Here is a 26,087-nt window from a genome sequence, read left to right on the forward strand (position 1 = left end):
GCCCTGTACCACATCTCTGACCACATGGCAAACTCCTTTCGTTTTCCTGCATGGAACTGCCACCGCTGTCGATAGTATGGGAGGTCGAGTCAGAGTTGGTCCTCGCAGCGTTTGTGGCAACCGGAACAGGAACCGGGTACTTGCTAGAGTCAAATCTACGTTCAAGCTCGTCCATACGGGAAAGTAGATTATCCAAACGCCCCAAAACGGATTCAAAGTTAGCAATATTACCATTTTGAAGAGTAGAATGTGGTGGTAATGGGCTATCAACAAAGTCTTTTAAAATTGCTGGTATCTGGTCAAATTGTGTACCAATATCTCCCCGCTCTGCTCCAGAAGACATAAACTGTTAAATCACGAACAGAATAACAAACTCCAAAAATCACGAAGTACTGGAACAGATGAAAGAAGGCACACTCTAGACCACAAGTAAAATTGTTTTTTAGGCACTCTTTAAAGTAGGAAACCTCTAACTGGGTTTTCCTCAGTTTAACAAGCAATTTATCGAATTCTTTCATATCAATTGTAATGTTAGAAACTTCAGATGCGACCCCACCATCAGTGCTAGTAAAATTTGTAGTCGCGCCAAAAAATGATGAATCCGATAACCACACATTTAAATTAAAGTCAGTGCTGTTACCTGGAAGTGAAGGACTCTGTTGTCGAGTTTCGCTACAATGATTTCCTCCATTAGGACCAACCCCCGTAAATCTATCGTCAAAAACGGGAAGTCTTCCGTTATTACCATTACCAGAAGGAACATTAGTGTTATCAAAACCTCGTAAGACAGGTCCCGATGATGAAACCGCTACCGCGAACTGGTAATGCCCTGTACCACATCTCTGACCACATGGCAAACTCCTTTCGTTTTCCTGCATGGAACTGCCACCGCTGTCGATAGTATGGGAGGTCGAGTCAGAGTTGGTCCCTCTCGCAGCGTTTGTGGCAACCGGAACAGGAACCGGGTACTTGCTAGAGTCAAATCTACGTTCAAGCTCGTCCATACGGGAAAGTAGATTATCCAAACGCCCCAAAATGGATTCAAAGTTAGCAATATTACCATTTTGAAGAGTAGAAGGTGGTGGTAATGGGCTATCAACAAAGTCTTTTAAAATTGCTGGTATCTGGTCAAATTGTGTACCAATATCTCCCCGCTCTGCTCCAGAAGACATAAACTGTTAAATCACGAACAGAATAACAAACTCCAAAAATCACGAAGTACTGGAACAGATGAAAGAAGGCACACTCTAGACCACAAGTAAAATTGTTTTTTAGGCACTCTTTAAAGTAGGAAACCTCTAACTGGGTTTTCCTCAGTTTAACAAGCAATTTATCGAATTCTTTCATATCAATTGTAATGTTAGAAACTTCAGATGCGACCCCACCATCAGTGCTAGTAAAATTTGTAGTCGCGCCAAAAAATGATGAATCCGATAACCACACATTTAAATTAAAGTCAGTGCTGTTACCTGGAAGTGAAGGACTCTGTTGCGAGTTTCGCTACAATGATTTCCTCCATTAGGACCAACCCCCGTAAATCTATCGTCAAAAACGGGAAGTCTTCCGTTATTACCATTACCAGAAGGAACATTAGTGTTATCAAAACCTCGTAAGACAGGTCCCGATGATGAAACCGCTACCGCAGGGCTATGGTAATGCCCTGTACCACATCTCTGACCACATGGCAAACTCCTTTCGTTTTCCTGCATGGAACTGCCACCGCTGTCGATAGTATGGGAGGTCGAGTCAGAGTTGGTCCCTCTCGCAGCGTTTGTGGCAACCGGAACAGGAACCGGGTACTTGCTAGAGTCAAATCTACGTTCAAGCTCGTCCATACGGGAAAGTAGATTATCCAAACGCCCCAAAACGGATTCAAAGTTAGCAATATTACCATTTTGAAGAGTAGAAGGTGGTGGTAATGGTAAATCCCAAATCCATCTGTGATGCTGTTTGCCAAACACCAGATCTAGTTCCTGCTCATAGTGAATGAAAAGGCCCAACACCAACATGATGTTCCCAGATATTAGAGTGTGTTTCCATGCAATTGGCTATGGGAATGTTACCACAGCTGTTCCACATGCAATAAGCTAGAGGAGAGCTGCAATTCATGCAGATGCCTTCAGCTGATCAGGAGCATCACTTACAAAACACAAGCTGCTGCCTAAGCAAAGTTGGTGTAGTTCTCCACATCCACCAGAGAGGGAGTGAGAGAGACAGAGACAAAGTAAATCATGGAGGGGGTGGGAGAGTAAAACCTAAGCATGTTTTTGCTCACACACCTACCAATACAGGGTTTCAAACCCCTGACTGACTATGTATTGCTATCGCATGTCTATGCAGTTACTGCATGCACCACATAGCTTACATGTTGAGGAGTTTTCCAAACATATATGTGATGGTGAGTGACATCTGCAACAGTGATATGGTAGCGATACAGTATGTGTAGTACACGTGCTTGTCCACATGAACAAGTGTCAGCGTCAACACAGCCACACTCCCTCAGGGACTCATACACATTGACACACTGGGCAGGATCAGGAATACACTTCCTAACTAGTTAGTTTGCCACAATACAGTAATGTGCAGTTATAACATGCACCACAGGGGTTATCCGGAGGTTATATGGGTGAAGGGTATGTGAAGGTGTCTGAAATCAGACAACATGCTTCAATATGCCAATGGGAGTTGTAGTGAGTGTGAATGTGGTCGAAAGCATCATACACCACACACACACACACACACACACACACACACACACACACACACACACACACACACACACACACAGGGTGCCAGTACTGACATGCATGCCACATGACAATGGTCTGCAGTGTGCCTCAGGGGTGTAGTTTCTGGAGTGGCCCACACAGGTGGTATGGTATTCACCATCCATTCATCTGGATAACTATCGTGTGTGGCCATTGCTGTCCAATGCTTGCCATGTATGTGTTCTTTGATCCATGACATGGACACTGTCTTGGATGTGCACACGTCCCACATGCATGTATAGTGAAATGTGGAACTGTACTTGGGGTGTCTGGCCCATGTTGTGTACACAGATTGTTATCAGATGTGCCAGTCCTTACCTCATGCGGCAGGAACTGGTAATGGACAGCAGGTTGTCCCTGCATCTACATTGATAGCATGATACAGGTATTCCCTGGTGTCAGTGGCATCTGTCCATACAGGGGATGTGTTTAAGGTATGGTATGTCCTTTGTGGGTCACATTTGATGGCACTATAGGTGTTGTAGGCATCCAATGGGGAACATAGTGAAGGCACACTGACTGCATGTACGTTCCTATTGTACTGATGGACAGGGTGCAATGCCCTCTGTAGTCCACTGCGATCACACCATGGTTACTATCTGTGGGCAATATGCAGGGTACTACCAACATAGCAGTTGTTGCCTAGGCAAGTGTGTTTGTGTATGAGACATGGGTTGAGAGTGTTCCCTGGGTAATACAAGAGTTGCTAAATTTGTTTGCCAGGCCTTGATGTCACATGTAGGGGTATGGATTAGCACCCCAGCCTTTTGGCTATTTCACAACTGTTATCCTTGTAAGGTGGACATTGTGACATATAATAGGGCCACCATATAAGAAATTTGCAAAACCCACTTCACAATGAGTCCAGTTGTTGCACACTCACAGCCACCTCCACACAGGATAAGAATGACAAACACAGACACACACTTGCCATGTTTGGGATTAGAACTCCTACCTAACTAGTTCATCACACTACAGAATTATACAGTTATAGGACGTGCCACAGAGATTACTGGAGTGCTTCTTCCCCAAAGATGCATTTCACTGGAAATTACATCAGCAGGCTTGCCAAAGAAGGTCAATTGAGGTTGTAGTGACTGTGAATGGCCTCAAAAGCATTGCACCCTACACAAAGAAACACTCATCTGCCATGTGTGGGAATAGAACCTCTACCAAGGTACTATATCACACTAGAGCATTATACTGTTATAGGACGCACCATAGAGATTACTGGGCTACTGTATTCCCAAAGGTGTATTTCACTGGGAATGACATCGGAAGGTTTGCCAAAGTAGGGCAATGGAGGTTGTAGTGACTGTGAATGGTCTCAAAAGCATTGTACCCTGCATGGATAAAGAAACACACACACTTCCACACTTGCCATGTGTGTGAATTGAACCCCTACCAAAGTACTATATCACACTACAACATTGTGCTGTATAGGATGCACCACGGATATTACTGGGCTACTCCTTTCCCAAAGGTGTATTTCACTGGAAATGACATTGGCAGGCTTGCCAAAGTATGGCAGTGGAGATTGTAGTGACTGTGAATGGCCTCAAAAGCATTGCACCCTACACAGACAAAGAAACACACACACACAAACATCTGCACTTGCCATGTCTGGGAATTGAATCCCTATGAAACTACTATATCACACTACAGCATTGCACTGTTATAGGATGCACCATGGTGATTACTGAGCTACTTCTTTCCCAAAGATGTATTTCAAAGTAAATGACATCAGCAGCCTTCACAAAGTAGGGCATTTAAATTGTAATGAGTGTGACTAGCCTAAAAAGCATTGCTCCATACACAGACACACAAACACACACACACACACACATATATCATGTCTAGGATTAGAATTCCTACCTAACTAGTTTATCACACTACAACATTATGCAGTTATAGGATGTGCCACAGAGATTACTGGGCTATGCTTTACCCAAAGGTGTATTTCAAAGTGAATGACATCAGCAGCATTGTCAAAGTAGGGCATTTGAATTGTAGTGAGTGTGACTAGCCTAAAAAGCATTGTTCAAGCACAGATGCACACACAGTTGCAATGTGTGGAATTAGAACTCCTACCTGACTAGTTTATCACACTACAGCATTATGCAGTTATAGGACGTGCCACAGAGATTACTGGGCTATTTTTCCCAAAGGTGTATTTCAAAGTGAATGACATCAGCAGCCTTACCAAAGTAGGGCATTTGAATTGTAGTGAGTGTGACTAGCCTAAAATGATTGCTTCCTACAAAGACAGAGACACACACAAACACACACACACCATGTCTGGGATTAGAACTCCTACCTACCTAGTTTATCACACTACAGCATTACGCACTTATAGGACACACCATGGAGATTACTGGGTTACTCCTTTCCCAAAGGTGTATTTTAAAGTGAATGACATCAGCAGCCTTGCCAAAGTAGGGCATTTGAATTGTAGTGAGTGTGACTAGCCTCAAAAGCATTGCTCCCTACCCCGACAGGGGCACACACACAGGTGCCATGTTGGGGATTAGAACTCTCTCTAACTAGTTTATTACACTATAGCATTACACAGTTATATGATGCGCCACAAATATTACTGGGCTACTTTTTTCCCAAAGGTGTATTTCAAAGTGAATGACATCAGCAGCCTTGCCAAAGTAGGGCATTTGAATTGTAGTGAGTGTGACTAGCCTAAAAAGCATTGCTCCCTACACAGACATAGACACACACACACACACACACACACACACACACACACACACACACACACACACACACACACACACAGTTGTCATGTTTGGGATTAGAACTCCTATCTGACTAGTTTATCACAATACAGCATTACACAGTTACAGGACACCCCACAGAGATTAGTGGGCTACTCCTTCCCCAAAGGTGTATTTCAAAGTGAATGACATCAGCAGCCTTGCCAAAGTAGGGCATTTGAATTGTAGTGAGTGTGACTAGCCTAAAAAGCATTGCTCCCTACACACACACACACACACACACACACACACACACACACACACACACACACACACACACACACACACACACACACACACACACACACACACACACACACACACAGTTGCCATGTCCGGGATTAGAACTCCTACCTGACTAGTTTATCACACTTCAGCATTACGGAGTTATAGGATGTGCACAGAGATTACTGGGCTACTCTTTTCCCAAAGGTGTATTTCAAAGTGAATGACATCAGCAGGCTTGTCATAGTAGGGCTATGGGGAGGGCAGTGTGTGTGCATGGGCTATAACCCATTCAGCTAGAGGTAGACACACCACACTCAGGCACACCTAGGTTTATATTCTGTAGGTATGTGTATACAACTGATAGATGACTACTGACTTGTACAGACATGTTGCACTGCTAGCACTTGCACCACAGAGTCTATAATGCTGAGAGAGACTGGTGGCTAATTTCTACAGTGAGTGACATTTACATATCACGTGGTTGTAGCCATTTAGCTGTGTGCTGGGTGGGACAGGCCTCATAATGGAAGGCTCTTTGTCACTGTCACTCTCTTCCACACATCTATGTGTACTTTTGGCATATTATAGCATGTTGTCATTGGATATATGTGTGTATTCATATCCAATGTGTGTGCAGAGCATGACTGGTGAATACTGAGGAGTGTATGCACTAACATCTTCAGCTGTCAGATATGTATGGTCCACTGTTGGCAGACATGGGTTTCATTTGTGTAAGTGTGTGAGCATGCCCAGTATGACCTTTCAGTATGTTGTTGTCTGACATTGCCTTCATTTCTTTAAGCGTGTTTATGTTGTTGTCTGGCATTGCCTTCATTTCTCTAAGTATGTGATCATGCCCAGTATGCCCTTCTGTATTGAATGTGTGGATCCGTTCTAGGTAGTTTGTACTCCAGTACAGACCTTTGTAATCTACACCAACAGATCGCAAACTGTTTATGCATGATATCTACAGATCAGTTGGCAATATGGGGTCACACTGTGCAAGGGATAGTGTGTGCTGTAGGTGATTGTGTCTGTGCTGCTTCTGCTGCATGGTACTGGTGTTAGCAGAGATATTCAGACATGTGGACTGTTATACACTGTGATGTTTTATGTCCTCAAGTACTGTCAGGTGGACATGTTTGCTCACAGTGATGTCCTGGGGAACACAGGGTGAATGCAGCTGTGTCCAGTATTGTGGTCAAACACCTACATATTCATGGAAAGTTATGCCATTCTGGAGAGGGAGCTGCAGACACTTGCTGCTGGGTCTGTGTATCCAGTTCAGCACCTTGGCACAGTGCTGGCATAGTATCCCATACTTGTACATCCATTGACATGACAGTATGGCCTTATCTTGCTGTGGCAATACTTCACAGCTGTACAGATTCACACAGATTACCCAGAGGCAGGGGTCATAAATCAGGACATTGTCCCCTGTTGTGGTGTACGGGCAGGTTTGTAGCCAACCATTTTTGTATTTGCAGTCAGGGATAATATGTGCACACGGCTATGTGTCCGACCTTGCACATTCCATGCTGCCCATGCTCCCACCCCCCTCTATTATTCTATCCTCTTCCACACATTATGCAAACATTCTCTGATACTTTCCCCTATAGTTGTCAGCTCATCACAGCTGTGTTTTGGTGTTGGTCCACAGTTCATGCATTGGGACATGGTGGACATGTTACTGTGGTTTGTCCACATGGCCTTGCATATGGCTTATGTGGAGTGTGTTATGTTATTTGGGTGTCCATGACATAACATACATTGGTAGCCCAGGTGAGACATGGGCCTTTTGCAGAGACCTGTAGGCCATTAGTTGGTTATGCAGGCCAGCTGTAGCAGGCCATTGGATTCTGTCAGTCCTACAGTCCCATACTGTCATACAGTATATTCCCCTGGGATGACAGGTTAGGTGTGCTAGGTCTTCATGCCAATATTTTCTATCAGTATTGATCAGGTGGTGTGGATGCTGGCAGGGTGCTACTTACAGCTAGGGGCAGACCTGCATGGGACACCTGCACTGCATGTTGCATTCTTTCGATATTGCCATACACAGGTAGGGGTCATATTTTACCCATTCCCAACAGCAGGGATACGACCAGAGAGGCACCTGTGGGTGGTGTTTGAGTGAGCTGAGTGCATGTGTGCAATGGACACTACTTACATCTGACTCACAAATATGCATGGGGAATTCCATTTAAGCTGGCTTGTGCAGGGACATCAGCGTTTCCCAATACATCAGTCCTATCACCTTTGTGATCTGCAAGTGTTTGGCCAGATGACATCACTATTCCCTACTACAAGCCCAGATAATGTGATGCATACCTGTATGCACAGTTCCAAGGGTGTGTCCATTTCATGGTTACACATTTTGTATACTGTATGTCTGGGGTACTTTTCCCTGTGTACTTCTTGTATATCTAGCCCAACAGTCATGCCATGTCCATCTTTCAGATGGTGACTCATATTACCACCATACATTTACAATGGCTTACTGCTAGCATGTGTCATACTGGGGGGAATTGTCTTTGGCACTGCAGTTGTGAGGACTTGACCCTGTCATCGGCAGTATTGGGCAATGGCCACCAGGTCAAACCTCAACATGCATACATACTGACCACTTTCACACAATATGAAACACACACCAACCTAACACAGGCATACCTGCATATTGTACAAATGCCAGAATCTATCCTGTTACCTTGGCCATCTCAGGTCATCTGTGCTCCACTGGTATTATACCTACACATATATGTTACTACATGTCTACATCAGATTGGAGGGGGGCACACCTGACTGTTACTACATTTCTACATAGGATTTGGGGGGGGCACGCCTGACTGTTACATGTGTACATCGGATTTGGGGGGCACATCAGACTGTTACTATATGTCTAAATAGGAATGGGGTGCACACCTGACTGTTATTACATTTCTACATAGAATTATGGGGCACACCTGACTGTTTCTACATTTCTACACAGGATTGGGGTGGGCACACCTGACTGTTTCTACATTTCAACACAGGATTGGGGGGCACACCTAACTGTTTCTACATTTCTACATAGGATGGGGGGCACACCTGACACTTGTACACATTTGCTATGACTGTACTGGTATGCCAGGTACTCCATTACATCCTGTATTCTAACCTATCATGCTGACTAGAGGCATATCAGTGTACTACAGCTCTTAGGTTTGATTGACCTACATATCAGTTTCTGACTTCCTACCCTTTATAACTAACATACCACTGTCTGACCTGTCTGTCTGTGTAGACCTGGGGAGGTGGTTACCCATAGCCATCATTCAGAGGCCAGAGGCTTTAGCACAGCCTTTGTTTGTGTTTGCCTACACCTGTACTGCTGGCTGTTGAGTATATGAACCTCCCTGACTGGCATGTGTGAGTCATATGGACACACATGTGGCCCAGCACATTTTCTGCAGTGGGATTTTTTGCCATGTGTAGTACTGGCTACTATGGTGACACCAGTATTTGTTACAGATCTCATGGTGCCACTATAGGTGTCTACTATCTGCTGGCATCCCATTTATCCACCCAATTCCCTTGCATGCTCACATCTATACCATAGATACAAGTAACAACACATACTACTCCATTCGGCAATTGGTAAGGAGAGTGACTTATCTTGTGGGTGTGCCAGTATTGAGGATGGTGCTGGAGGGCTGCCTATGTTGGATGCACATAGTACACTCCCTATACATGGTTGAGCACAGGTAGTGTCATGTTTGGCATCCGTTTTACTGTATGTGTGAGTCAGAGAGTGGTGTCATTCCCTGGGTCCCTCCTGTGTCAGTGTATGTGCTATGGGTTGCCTCTTTGCCAAGGCCAGGGCATACTGGGCACACCTCCTTTTGCCTACTGTTGCAGACTCAAGTTGTTCCTCCTCTGAGTCACTCTGTGCCTGTGCAGGCCTTGACAATGGTGGGGGGCTGTGTGGCCCTGCCCCATGCTGTCCCTGCTGCAGCGCTTTCAGCAGGATCATATTGTGTAGAATGGCACATATGATGACAATTTGAGTACATGTAGCTGGGGAATACTGCAAGGCTCCATCAGATGTGTCCAGGCACTGGAACTGTGATTTTAGCATCCTAAACACATGCTCTATTACAACTCTGGTCTGTGCATGCGCCTCATTATTGAGTTCTTGTTCAAGTGTGTGTGTGTATTTCTGATGGGTGTCATCAGCCATGGCTCCAGTGCATAACCAGCATCCCTGACTAGGTGACCGTAAGGGAGGTCGCCACTGTCAAATCCCTGGTACAGCTGCCTCAGATGCCAGATGTGGGAATCGTGATAGCATCCAGGGCAGCCAGCACATACATTCATTATGATGCCCTGGGCATAAAACACAACCTGGCAGTTGATGGAGGGGAAGCTCTTGCGGTTGATGTAGACCCTACCCCACTCACCATGTGGTGCTTCGATGCATATGTGCGTGCAGTCTATAGCACCCACTACCTCAGAGTATTCTGCTATTTGGCGAAAGAGATGCATATTGCTGGCCAATGCCTCATGGGTGTTGGGGAAATATACGTGCTCACCAGCATGTGCTGACATGGCATCCAGGAGTTGGTGGAGTACCCTGGATGCTGATGCCTGTGATATCCCCATTATATCGCCAGTTGGCCTTTGGAAGTTATCTGTAGCTAGTATTCTTAGGCCTACATATACCTTGGTATCCACTGGGATGGGTTCCCCTCTGTTAGTTCTGTGTGTGAGGCATGGCTGGCACAGCTCAACAATTTGCTGTAGGAGTTCCCTGTCCACACTATAGCACTCCACTATCTCCAGCTCATGGTGCCCCTGGTAGGTTACCCTGGGTCTGTACACTCTTCTCCATCTCCTCACTGTGGGTTGGTCAACAGCATTCTCAGCCTCACCACCCTCAGCTTCTTCTTCATGTTGATTTATGATAGCTATTGCAGCCCCTATCATTTTGTTGTTTTTGTTTGTTAAAATTCCCCCACTTGTATACACCGGTGGTGTAGAGTATATGGGGAAAAAACAGAGGAAAAGGTGTTTGCATAGTTTATAGTAGTGTTCTGGGCTGGTCTGGTCTGCTGCCTGTGTAATTGGCTGATTCTGATACATTTCACCTGCCAGCTATGCTAGTTTTCCTAGATTACCTTCCTACTGTTGTTTTCCCTTCCCATTGGCTTCCTGTTTAAGCCCGGAGGCACTCCTTGCAAACAAAGTGCTCAAATGTGCACAGAGCTGCTATTTCCTGTTTTTTGTTTCCATTAAAACCTGGTGCATAGGCAATGTAAAGAGTGCTAGGCAGCCTCAGACACACCCCCTTGCTTAGCTCTGCTAAGCTAAGGGTAAACTCAAGCCACAGGACTCCAATCCACTTACAGTATGCCTGACACCCCCCTCATGATGTCAGCTAACTCCTAGGCGTGCATCAAGCTATTCCTGCTCTTACACTGTTGGGTGCTGACTAGCATGCAGGGGAAATCTAGGATTCAGCATCATGCCCCTCATTTGCATAGGATTGCCTGCTGATGCATAGTTACAGGTCCCACACTGAGCCTCCTCTCTTAGCAACCACTATTCAATGGCCATGTTGTCTTCTGCCTGCCATTGAATATAATGGCAAAGTAGTGATTTTGGTTAGAATTCTTATTTTAGGGTTTTTATTTTATTTTTCGCCCGATCCTGTTTGCATGCCGCTGCCCTATGCTTAAACAGCCGAGATCGGCTAAAAAAAAAAAAAAATTCATTTTTTTATTTTTCCAACTGTTTTCCATGCTAATGGCCATATATTTGGCCATTGGCATGCTTTCTACATAATATCCACCCTTTATTTAGAGTTGTCTGGCTCAGTTTTGTAGTTTGCAGAAATGTACTCGGCTACTAACCGAGTACAATTTTGCAGATTACACTAGTCCTGCACAGCCAGCTTCCAGTTTCCAGGATCACAAATTCACCTAATTTGCATGGATTTCACCTGCAAATGGGGTAATTTGCATACAGGAGCTGAGTCCGTGCAGGACAAGTGCATGAGCGCTTGTGCACATCCCTGCAGCTTAGTCCTGGATCGCACGGCAGACATATTGCCTGCTGGAGCTCCTGCACTAGTCCTGCACACCGTGCAGGGCTTGCTGAATCCTGAGGTATGTCATTGAAATTAAACCAAGCAAGAGCAAAATCTGTGTAGATCCTGAAGATGGAAGCAAACCGAGAGTGATGAGGAAGTTAGTTTATGGTCCTAAGAGCTAAATAGTTCCTACGCCTTCATGCTAAACATGTTCAATGGCAAATCAGGATTTATCCAGACAATTCAAAGTTGTGCATATTCGAAACACTTTCAGAAAGGCAATATTTTTTGCAATGTCATTTCATATTTTATCAGCATCAAAGGTATTTTATACTAGTTCTGCAAATTATAGAGGGTATGGAAGGTATTGTGAATATTCTGAATGTTATAGGTAATATACTGATTTGGGGGGGGGGGTGACCAACTAGAATGTCATGAGAAGCTCAAAAAAATATCTATCTATCTATCTATCTATCTATCTATCTATCTATCTATCTATGTAACTTATTTGTTTGCTAGGGTAGGGCACTGATCACATCAGTTTCCAGCCCAGTCTGTATGTATAAAGAAATATAAAAACATTTCATATAAATAATAAAAAGTATCGTACAGATCCAAAACAGTAAAGCTAATTGAATAACATTATAACCAAGAGAACATAAGAGAATTGTTTACATAAAGCGATGCCATTTATGCAGAAGAGAATAAAAAAGGGGATACGTCAGGGAGAAGGGTAATAGAGAGAGAAACAGAGCTATTCAAGGATTATACGTCTTTGCTACAGAGAATGGTTATCAGTGGTTTAGCGATTAGTTAGAACTATACTGAGAGCACCATGCTGTGGTCAGATGCTAGTTAAGTGGTATGTCCTGAGATTAAATAATTACATTAGACTTGTTCTTATAGGTAGGATTTATGTACAGGATTGAAATGGGTGTACCTTCAAGCATCTTTGAGGTAATGTGGAAGTGACCGCAAAATTTGGGTTATAGAAGAGAGAAGCTTTGTTCAGCGCATTGTATTTTTTCTTATGAGTTGTAGAATCTGCCCCAATTGAAAGTGAGATTTACATAAGGTGCTGTGATTGTAAACTTGGTGGTAAAGGGTGTGAATGTATTAAAGTGATCAGGTTTGAAAAGGAATGATTCTAAAAGGAGATCAGTGCTAGTATTGTGTGTATTGGACATCCCTACTGAATGAAACAACCAGGGTGATTAGACAAAAACAAAACCAAAGTCAATACCTAAAATATGAACAGTGTGCATGTGTGTGTTTGTGTGTGTGTCTCTGAGAGACACACAGTACTGGCTAGATGCACCTGAATGCTGTCACAACTATGTTTTCTAGTGAAAAGGCACAATGAATGTAGCATATAGCAGAAAATCACAGAGATTTCTATCGGCATTAGACTTGGACCGTCTCACAGAAGGACAATGTGACTGCATGCCTTGCTTCAGTTATGAAGAGATTCCCTTAATACAACTTATGGCATAAACAGACAAACTACATTAAAACAGAATGAGTTAACCTGAAAGTCACTCTTTCAATTATACAAGGAGGACATTGGAGTGGAGGGTAAGACATGAAAGGACAATCCACCGAAGGAACACCCTTATTGAGTCCCTAACTAAGTTACATGGAAGGTTAAAAATTAACAGCCTCAAATTGAGCAAGTAAAAAAAAAATCACATATGTACAGGCAAATTAAAATAAGTGCAATATATCTTGACATAAGAGAGTATGCACCAGATCAAGAGAAAGAAAAAAAAAACATTTACTTAATCTAAAAGACCAACAATGTTTGCTGAAAACATATCATGTGTCTATGCGTTTAAGAAAGTTGACTATTCTGACATATATTTGCAGTGGGACCAGGAAAAAAACATTTCATGTGGTAAAAAAGCTGGTTGCCAAAGTAACAACTTATTGATATTATCACATAACAAAAAAGTTACATTGCAAGTATCTTAATAGTTATTCTTTATAGCAGCAGTATTGCTAAAAAAGAACAAAGAATTGGCTATGGTTAAAGAACATTTGCAGTAGCACAAACAAGATATGTCCAGATTTAGAAGGGATTTGTATCTGCAGTTTATAGCTATGAAACATTTTACAAGAATGTGTGTGGGAGAAATACATTTCTGTACAGATCATAAGCCACTGTAGAGTATTTTCCCAAACCCATTATATAAACTACCATTACATCTTCAAAAGATGCTTCTAACTCTAGAGAGATATGACAAACAAATCGTATAGAATAGGAAATAAATGTATAATGCAGCAGCGCTAAGCTCATTTAAAAGAATGTCTGCATGAACTGCTAAATCAAGACATAGACAGGTCTACGACTCCCTGCGTATCATGTTCAGAATAAAGATTGCAAGTGTTTAGAAGCTGTATAGAAATTGATATACAAACATTGCTGCTGTAAGACCTACAAATGAAAGGTTTGTTGATGTCTTTGGCTTCCATATAATTCACACTAAACAAGAACACATGCACTAAACCAAGTATTTATTCAAATATGTCCAACAAGAAGGGAAAGCTTCAATATAGGTTCAAAACAAAGAGATATAAATTTAGTTTGCAGTCTGATCATTGGGCAGTTGCTTTTGTGCATTAGAAAAAATATATATATATATATATATATATATATATATATATATATGTGTGTGTATATATATATATATATATATATATATATATATATATATATATATAAATAAATATGTATATATGGGTCTACTTCACATAATCGAACATCCAAATGGTCGACTTTCATATGGCTGAGACCATATGATCGAATGTTTGAATGTTTAAAAATGTGAAAATAAAATAAACAAACAAATGAAAAAAGAATAAACAGTGCTAGCCCCACTGCACCCCCACACATCCCCTGCTATTTAAATATACCAACTCTGAGAACGCACTACATTGTGGTAAAGGGAATTCTGCCTATCTGCACTCTATGTAGATCCTCATTTAGACTGTTTGAACTTTTAAAAGTTCAATCATATTGTCTCAGCCATATGAAAGTCGAGCTTTTAAAACTTCGACCATCTGAAGGGGATCCATATGTGTGTGGTATGTGTGTGTGTGTGTGTGTGTGTGTGTGTGTGTGTGTGTGTGTGTGTGTGTGTGTGTGTGTGTGTGTGTGTGTGTGTATTTATTTGTTTTATTTATTTATTAATCACTCTGACCTAGCACAATTTGTTTATCTGAGAGTATTTTAGTCAACATGTTGCACCAATAAATAGGGCTCCCTATATATACTTGAGGTAAAATTGTTTGAGTTCTAGTAACCTATTTTCTAGGGAGATTTCTCACTTCTTCAAGTTGGTGCAACCATGGAGTTGGTAAATATATATACACACACACATATATATATGTGTTTGACACATAGACACACATAATATTTTTAAATAAATAGGTGTTGTTCCTTTAAGTTTTCAGCAGCTACACAGGGATATAATCCGGGCCTTGGCGGTGATTATACGCACACTGAAGACGCTGTGAGCGAAACCGGCCACCGGTCTGTGCATTTGTGGGCAGATTTGCCTAATAAAGTGGTTCAAGTTATCTGCTGTTATTTTTTCATTTCATTATGAGTGCTGGAGCGTTTGTGGATTATATCCTTCAGTCCGTGCACCTTCATTCGGTACCGTGCACCTGTTGGCTTATTTGGAACTGAGTGGTAAAGGAGCTGGTACGATTTCCTGAGGATTCTCACTACAAAGAGGGCCTGGGGACCGTTTGTAAAGTAACAAAGGTTGTGTATACAGATTTTTAAACTGTTTGCAGAACGGAACTTTAAATATAGAGTCGCTGATTCAACAAGCGAATTTTGTGTTGGTTTTGGATTGCAAAAATCAACCGAGTTCTTATTGAAGGTTTCTTTAAACACAGTATGGGCCTATTTACTGTTTGTGTACTAAAGGTTTTGTATGGATGGATACACGTATTATAGTGAACGGTGACATAGTGCATCAGTGGTTTATTTGGAACCATCACGTACGTGAGTTCGAAATACCGGTTGGAGTATTATCACAACAGAGGGGACCAGTTGACTGTGTTTATAGCCTTAAAAGCTTTACAAGCTTAAAGCATTTTATATCTGTTTGGCAACGCAGTATTTCTTTATAACAGTGGAATAAACGAGATTGGCAGTATATTGTTCATCAGCCCAATATGGCACAAGGTACGGATTTTTTAAATTATATTAAAAGCCTAACGGCAGACAAAGATGACAGTGCATGTTTTGTAGGGGCTAACACTATTAACACAGCTCCTCAAGCTTCTGCAAATAAACCGGCAGGAGCTGTTGATAGCTTTATAACTTTAACTGAAGCCTCTAAGCGAGTACGATCATGTGTATGGCATTGCAAATTATTGAAGGCGTATTTATCAGCCAAGATAATACCAAGGGGTTTACGTGTTTATGTAGAACCGGGTCTGGGAAACCAAGATGAAAGTTTTATGAAGAAGTGGAGGTCTATACAAGCTACAGCCTCATTAATGTTTATACAGCTTTTAGTTGAGCAATATGAAAATCAATTGCCAACATTACTAGCTAAACTTGAGCAATGTTTTGACAATACCCAAAAATATGTTGATACCACTGAATACAGTAATTTGCATGCCAAATATCTTGCTGATATTGAGAAATATGATCAAGAATTAGCAAAAAGGAAGATGCAAAAATACCAGAGGGATGTAATTGATTTTCAACAAGCCCGAATGTACACTTGGAAAAAACAAAAGAAAGGAGTGAGGTTTAATGATGACAAACAGGTCCCTAGGCCCAAAAGGAAACGAGTAAAATCTATATTAAGAAGAAGAGAGGTGGTTACTAGTGGCTCTGAATTATCATCTAGTATGTCCAATACAGATACAGAGGCTGAGATGGCCGAGATGGCTAAATTGTCTGAACCAACATCACCTGTTAACAAGAGATATAGAATCCCTTTAGAAGGGCAGGGAGAAAACATTGTAGTAGCAGTGGACGAAGGGGTACAACAACAATTCCAAGCCAACATGTTGCTGCTGTAGATTCATCTGGACATTATAGTCATGATACGTTACATGATGTTAATAATTTGGTCATTAATCTTACCAACTTTGAGTTTTCCTCCAGTGAATTCAGTGTGTTAAATAAAGGCCTTGGATATATACCCTCTTTTTTTGTCTCACAATTTGACATAGTAAATGATGTGAAAAGTTTCTGTAGACAGTTAAATTTAAAATATCTATATTCTAATAAAGATTCCTCTCTAGGTATGGGAGAGCCTACTGGCTTCAAGTTTAAGAAATCACCATTTATGCCTCCCTATCACAGCACTATCAGAACATTTGAACAAGTGATTCTTAAGGATTTACACCTTAAGCAATCTGAAATATTTACAACAGGTTTCCAAAATCTAAGCAAAGATGAGCGAAAGGCTTTGATTTCTTTGAAAAATAATTCTGAAATAGTGATAGTAGGGGCAGATAAGGGAGGCGCAGTGGTGATTTGGGAACGTGAGCATTACTTTAGGGAAGCCAATAGGCAGTTGATGAATGCAGAATTCTATCGAAAGTTAACATCAGAACCCATACAAGAACATAAACTATTGATAGATGCATTTCTAGAGGAGTCTTTTCATTTTCATAATATAGATCTGTTTACATTGAGGCAGTTGACAGTGGTAGACCCTAAAACACAATACTTCTACATGGTCCCTAAAGTGCATAAGAACATCATAAACCCTCCAGGACGTCCTATTGTGGCAGGGAGGGGATCATTAACTGAACCCCTATCTGAGTACCTAGAGTACAAGTTAAAGAAACTGTTGCCATATGTCACAGCTAGAATACGTGATACACAACAATTCTTGGCATTGGTGGAAGATTTAGAAGTTATGCCAGAACAATATTTGGGTACTTTAGATGTACAGTCGTTGTACACTTCTATACCACATGCTGGTGGTATTGAAGCGGTACATTATTGGATGTCACAATCAGGATTATTTTCGGTGCAAGAACAGGAATTTTTAATTAAGATACTACAGATAGTCCTGGAACACAACACTTTTACATTTAACATGGAATGGTATATACAAGTTAAAGGTACAGCTATGGGGGCAACATTTGCCCCCACATACGCTGACCTCTTTATGGGGTATCTCGAATTACAATATATATATACCATTCCGGAGTGTTTCAAGGATTTACTGATAATGTGGCGGCGCTATTTGGACGACTGTTGGGTAGTGTGGGGTGGTAATGCTGAACAATGGCAGATGTTTATACAATATATAAACAATAATAGATATGACATCAAATTTATAGGAGGTATACACAGCCATGAGGTCCAATTTTTGGATGTAAAGGTTATTAAGGATGAATCTGGCTTGGTGCATACCGACCTATATAGAAAACCATATTCTAAAAATGGATTTCTTTATGCTAATAGCTGCCATCCACCCCACACTATCCAAAACATACCTAAGTCCCAATTTTTAAGAGTTAGGAAAATTTGCTCTTCCGAAGGTAGATACCAAAGTCAAGCAGGAGAACTCAAACAAAGATTTTATAATAGGGGATATGGCAACAGACAGATTCAACAAGCCTATAATGATGCATCCACCATGGATAGGACCCAGTTACTAATCGATAGGGAACCGAGGGGTACTAGCCAATATGTAAGGTTCATAACTACATATGGTACCAATACATTCCATATTCGAAACATATTGGCTCAACATTGGCATATTTTAACATCCGATGGGTTCTTTAGTAGACATGTAGATAGGGTCTGCCATTATGCATACAGAAGAGGGAAAAATCTGGGTCAATATTTTTCTACTTTTAAGAAAGGAGTAACATATAAAGACACCAGTAGTTTCACTGGGGGGAGTACTTTTTGCGGTAATTGCAAATATTGTAAACTTATGGCCAAAACTAAGTCCTTTACTTCAGTTAACACTAAGAGAGTTTTTGATATACGCCATTCCATTACCTGTAATAGCACTTGGTTAATATATATGGCAGTGTGCCAATGTGGTGCTTTTTATGTGGGGCAGACTTCTTGTTTATTTAAACAGAGAATTGCCCTACATATTAGTGATATAAAATGTGAACGCACAAGGAGTGCTTTATACAAACATAAGTTACTACATACAACAGCACACTTCATTTTCATAGGATTGGATATGGTAGACATACCTAATATTAGTGATTACAGAAGACATGAATTATTGACACAAAAAGAAAGAAGGTGGATAGTGCAATTGGGGGCTTTGTTTAAGCCAGGACTAAATGATCATTGGTGATTATTCAGTAGGACATGTTGGTGATTGGAGATATATACATATATAAGTGGGTATATTTTAGAATATGTTTATATAAGTGAATGTGAACACACAATAAATAATCTTTTTGGTACACATATATTTATATATATATATATATATACACATATATTTTACTCTCTCTTGTTTATGGACAGGTTAAATTTAGGGTTTAGCAATCATACTATGGTATATTTGTAGCTCTTCTTAATAAATTATTAAGAGGAAGGTTAGATAGTATTACACATAATGTTATATTTAGTAGTTATTAGAGATTTAGGCTTCATGGGTTAGGGTTATTTAGAAATAACATTCATTAGTTTGACACATAGACACACATAATATTTTTAAATAAATAGGTGTTGTTCCTTTAAGTTTTCAGCAGCTACACAGGGATATAATCCGGGCCTTGGCGGTGATTATACGCACACTGAAGACGCTGTGAGCGAAACCGGCCACCGGTCTGTGCATTTGTGGGCAGATTTGCCTAATAAAGTGGTTCAAGTTATCTGCTGTTATTTTTTCATTTCATTATGAGTGCTGGAGCGTTTGTGGATTATATATATATATATATATATATATATATATATATATATATATATATATATATATATATATATATAAATATATGTATATATATATATATATATATATATATATATATATATATATATATATATATATATATATATATATATATATATATATATATATATGGGTCTACTTTAAATAACCGAACCGAAACTTCACCGACACACAAAACACCGACCCCAAATAACTGAAAACACACAACACCGACAACTCACAAAACCGGACACCATTACACTGACACAAAAAACGTAAACGACACATTACACACAATGACATATCCACTAACCTTAACCCAAACCCTAACCCTAAGGTCCGGCACTACCACACACTTACCCTACCCGCACCCTAACCCTAACTCACTTTACCCACCCCTAAACCTAAAACTGTCACTATCGCACACTTAACCTACCTGCACCCTAACTCTAACTCACTTAACCCACCCTAAAACATAAAGCCCGTCACTATCGCACACTCACCCTACCCGCACTCTAAACCTAACTCACTTAACCCGTCCCTAAACTACAGTCGGTCACTATCACACACTTACCTTACCCGAACCCTAACTCCAACACTACCGCACACTCACCTTTCCCACACCCTAACCCAAAATCCCTCAATATCGCACACTTACCTGACCACTCCTAAATCCGTCACTATCGCACACTTACCGAGTCGTGCTCACACGTTGCCCTTGTCGGTCTTTCGGCTGTCGGCAAATCACCTTTTTGATCAACTTGCTTTTCGGTCATTTTGTCTCGGTCTTCTGTGTGTCGGTGAAGTGTCGGTTCGGTTATTCAAGGTAGACCCATATATATACATATATATATATATATATATGTATATATATATATATGTGTATATATATATATATATATATATATATGTATATATATATATATATATATACACATATATATATATATATATATACATATATATATATATATATATATATATATATATATATATATATATATATATATATATATATATATATATATATATATATTTATATATATATATATATATATATATCTATATATATATATATATATACACATATATAGATATATATTTATATACATATATATATATATATATATATATATATATATATATATATATATATATATATATATATATATATATATATATGTTTGGAGAGTGTGGGGACTTATCCCCCTACACACACTGGGCTGGGGTTGCAGTGAAGGTGGTCTTCTACAAAAGAAGAAAAAAAGAGTTTTTTGCCCTTTTGGATTTTGGTCATAAAATCGAGAAATAGTTATCCTGTTTAACTTTTGCAACATGGGATAGGCAGCTTTATACAGAGGCACTGGAAACAGTTTGTTTTTAGTACTTTAAATCAGGAAGGGCACAAACATTTCTATCCATTTGCATATGAAATACCTAATAATAATCTATTAATTAGAATCTTTCTTCCTGATATAACAGCATCCCCTTTAGTTTACTATTCCACTCTCTCTAATTTAAAGGATTGCAGTCAATCTCGCCAACAGTGTTGTACACAGGAAATGCTAGCAAGAAAAAACACTGTTTGCTACTCCAGCAAACTTCTTAATTTACCAAAAAACATTAAAAACATACAATATGACATTTTGAGTTCAAATCCCATTTCCTTCTCTCTCTCTCTCTCTCTCTCTCTCTCTCTCTCTCTCTCTAATGCTGTTATTGTCACAGCTACTTTTAAAAGGAGTGTGTTTGTTTACTATAGTCTCATTCAGGGAAACTGCAAGATAACCCTTGAAATAATGCAATCAGCTTGGTAGGTGAATCCACAAAGATGATAAAAATCAGATAAAAATCTCTACTCTCATCTACTGAGTGGGGGCTGAGGGGACTGAGAGAACACAGTGACCAGGCAATGCACCATAGAAAAAACATAATCCCATACAGAGCCCTAGAAGTTGTTCCAATGTGTAATCTAAGCCATTTTGGTATAACAGATTAATGGACACATTTTCAGTCACCGAAATGAAGTCTTTGCCTAAAGAATAATCTTGTAAGTTACTAAACACCTATTTAAAAGCAATGCCTTTCTTTTCAATGTTGGCGTAATTAAGTTGCGAAGGGAAAAGCTTTTTGCTACAAAACAAACCAGTTGATCTTCCCCATTGAGAACTTGTGACAGAACAACCCTAATATCCACATCAGAGGCATCAGTCTAATTTATAAACTGTCTGTAAAAATATGGAACAACAAAAATGGGATTTGAGAAGAGGACTGCTGTTAAAACTGGAAATGCTTTTGACCATCCTTCACTCATTTTTACCTTGTTGGCAATTTTCTTTTTTTTCTAAAATGTGCCAAGGAGCATGCCAGTAAAGCAAAATGTGGATACATTTCTTATAGCATCTTGTTAATCCCAGCCAATCCTTGACCTGATACAAAAGAGTGGATGTTACAAATTTTGGATAATTTCTATTTTTAGTTGTTGTTGTATTACTTTCCACCCAATCAAATGACCAAAGTACCTAGGTTCTATAGTCCTTAATTTACATTTAGAAGGGCGTACGGGATAACCTCATGGAGTCTACAGCATTTGGGACTTTGGGCAGATGAATCTCCCAGTCCTCACTGCATATGGCCACAATATTCAGGTAAGCATCTGCATATCAGCAATGAAGTTATGAAACTCAGTCCAGTAGGCATTATAAAATTATAGAAGTAGCAAGCATCCCAAAAGGAAGAACGTTGTACTGGATCTGGCTACCTGGTGATGAAGTAGCATTTTTTTTCTTTTTCACACTCCTTCAAGGGGATCTGTGAGTACTCTATAGTAAAGTTCAAGGCAGACTGATAAAATACAACTGCAAACAAACCTCACTTTCAACACAGGAACCAACTTTGAAAACGTAGTAAATGTCAAAGAAACAGCAAATGTTCCAAGCACGGCTCAGTTCAAAATATTTAATGGGTACAAAAAATACACAGGGTAAGCGCTTTCATGGACCAAAGCTCCACTTCATCAGACCATAATAAAGCATGACAGCAGTTACTCAGCATTTAAACCTGTTTCATCCAATACAAATCAAGTTTGAGAGTGATGTAATGTTGTTGTGTCTTTCGGCTTTTCCCGATTAGGAGTCACCACAGTGGAACTCCAGTCCGCTAATGATTGGCAGTAGATTTTTACGTGAAGAGTTACTGGCCCTGACGCACAACCTTCAATGAAGGTATGCTCATTCATGCATGTCTCCACATAGAAGACAATCTAGCTGAGAATCAAACAGGACAACGTCTTACTGTGAGGCGACAACGCTACCGCAGCACCACTTTGAGAGTGATGTAATAATTGACATTAATTAATACAAGTGTACAAAAAAAAAAATATATATATATATATATATATATATATATATATATATATATATATATATATATATATATATATATAACTTGTAGTTACTGATATGCTTGGACTGATAGACGAGAATAAATATAACCATCTCATTCATAAAAAAGCATGCTTACATATTTGGTTAAAAACTCAAACATCCTAATAAAAAACCTTAATAAAAAGTGTTTGAGTACACAACATCTGAGTCAACTTATTTAAAACCTACTCATGCTTCAATGGTCTAGTGCTTAAAAATGGTTTAAGCGAAACTCTGCTGTTTAAACCAGAATACCTGTCAGCTTGTAGTTTTACTATCCACTTCTGCTCAACAGATTCAGTTCTATTGTTGAGGTCTCACCCTCTAACATTGACATGTAAAGTTTCTACAACAAAAAACTTAAACCTATGTTCACAGTCTTCCTTCATCACATGCATAGCTAGGGCATTAGACTCTTTAGAGTTCCTGATGTCACGAAGATGCTCTAAAATCCTATCTTTGAAGGGTCTGTTCGTTTTGCCAATATAATATGTGTAGCATGTCATACAAAAACTAAAATACACTAGATTCTTGGTATGGCAGTCAGCATAAAAATCAATATTAATAACAAAACCTAGATGTGGGTGTGTAAAATTACCTCCTGAATAGATATACGCACAAGCTGTACATTTCCTACATGTGAATGTGCCCACTCTTTCTGACTGCACATGAGTGTTATGTTTCAGGGGTCTATAACAGATGTTTCTTCAAAGATCGATTATTTCTAAGCGTAAAATCTGGTTTATTATTGATAACACCCCGTAACTCGAGTACTGTTAATAAAATGTCCCAATTTGTCTTAATGACATCACATACCATATTAATATTGCTGGCAAATGTCAAAGGCATTCTCAGTTTAGTGCCAGCAGTATTATTTGTGGATCCACCATCATCCATCAGATTAGAAGTTTGACCAACCTCTGTCCTAGAGTCAGTGCTAAAGAATGGTCTACACCTACCCATCCTCTCCTTCCAGGCTTCAGAAATCTGTGTGTCTATGGTGTCACACTTGTAACCCCTACTCAAGAACTCTTCTTTCAATGAAGCTAGAGCAATGTTCAAGTCAGTTTCTTTATTGTGAAGATGCATAATGCGATAAACTTGCCCCTTAAGGACACTCAATCTTGTATGGTTCGGATGCATACTGTTGTTGTGCAGAATACTGTTTTTCTCTAAACACTGGTAGTAACAGTGTCTAACATATCCCTGTTGATCTGCACATCTAAAATTCTATCTTGGTAGCTGAATATTTATGAGTAAACTTTAGAAAATCATTTGTATTATTAATGTACTGCATAAACTCCAACAGTAAATGCTCCGTCCCTTTCCAAAGCAAAAAAAAAACATCGTCCACAAACTGTACATACCAACCAACTGAGGAGCTGTATCTGTCATTTGTAAGTACGTGTTGCATCTCCCATCCTACCAGAGCCAGGTTGGATAACATGCCTTTCCCAGTCTGTTGAGTAGCTAATTTTTGCAGAAAATGGGTAGGCATTGATATTTGAGACCTCAGACTCTGGAAGTCATTACATAAATTAATACTGCCACCAGGCTTTGGCAATAGGAAAGATAGCACCAAAAATGCTACAAGACTACTCTTTGACTCCTAAATCTAAGATCTTCTTTAATTTCCCATTTAATAGCTTCCATTTTTACCTCTGGACTTCTGTAACACTTGATTCTCATTTTTTCACCTTGTAGACTGACAACATCATGGTACATTATTGGTTCTCCCTGGGTGCACTGAAAAGTTATCTGTGCTTGCAAGCACAATCTTTCTGACCTCTATATTAATGGAAAGGAAAAGAGGAATTTTCTTTTTGAGCATCTTCATCAAGCCCAGAAGTCTATAGGGTTTCCTTAAGCAGAGTGGCTGTGTGTACCTCTTGATCTTTCCAAGGTTCAGTGGAATTGACATGATAGATTGTTTAAGCTTACACTTACCAGACTGTTGATTTTCATAGTTAAATGAAAAAGGGGGTCCCAACAAGCACCAAACCTACTACAAATAAACTGAAGAAATAGTGTAGTGTGCAGTGCAAGTCTTCAAGTCCAAGTGAGATTCCAAACAGAAATAAAACAAACAAGTTTGTATTTATAAAATAAGATTACATGCTTTCATCCTTACAAATCACGGGCTTTTTCAGAATAAATTAAAACAAGCCTAAAAGATGATTAAATTGTATAAGGTCATTTCCACTTGATTAGAAATGTGTTTATTATATTGAGATCCAAAACCTACACTCTGTCTCTTGGCTGAAACATTTTCATCATTGCACTTTGGTTATAACATCATTTTGGGCCTCTTCAGGAAATTCAATCCTCGGGATTCATGAAGCTCGGCACAAGGCCAGCATAAGGCTTGCATCGTCCGTGTGGCATATATATGGAGTAGTCGTACCATATGCATATTAATGAAGGCACGCAGCTGCCACAGCCACGTGCATAGGAAATGTGTGCGAGTGCATGGGGCGTAACGAAGTTGCGCATGAAGGCGTGTCAATGTCGGCTGTCGATGAGCAACCTAAACTGCTGAATATTATATTCTGCCTGCAATAGTAATCGCACCTATCAGTGTCCATGGATACTGAAACATATGCAAAGCATGCAAGATAGACCCTGCGAACAGAAAATGAAGAATCAAACACAAATGCACGGTAGGGAATTACGGGTCTCTACCCTTGAACAAATGACATGAAATCCATGTTCCCGTAGTCCAACGTAGTGTTGATAGCTATACCATGCGGAAGTGAAATGTATCATATGTTAGAGCGCTGCCAGTAGGTACGTCCAGCCCAATGGAAAGGGCCACCAGCTGACCCATAATGTGAGGGAGGGAACATAGCTGTGCAGATGTGTCCATAACAAAATACACGAGGAGAAATGTAGATATATGTAGTGACCGTATGTCTGAATCATATCCCACAAGGCATGTA

This window comes from Protopterus annectens, chromosome 1.part1 (genome assembly GCF_019279795.1).
Source record: "Protopterus annectens isolate FY-2018-M chromosome 1.part1, PAN1.0, whole genome shotgun sequence".
NCBI lineage: Eukaryota > Metazoa > Chordata > Ceratodontiformes > Protopteridae > Protopterus > Protopterus annectens.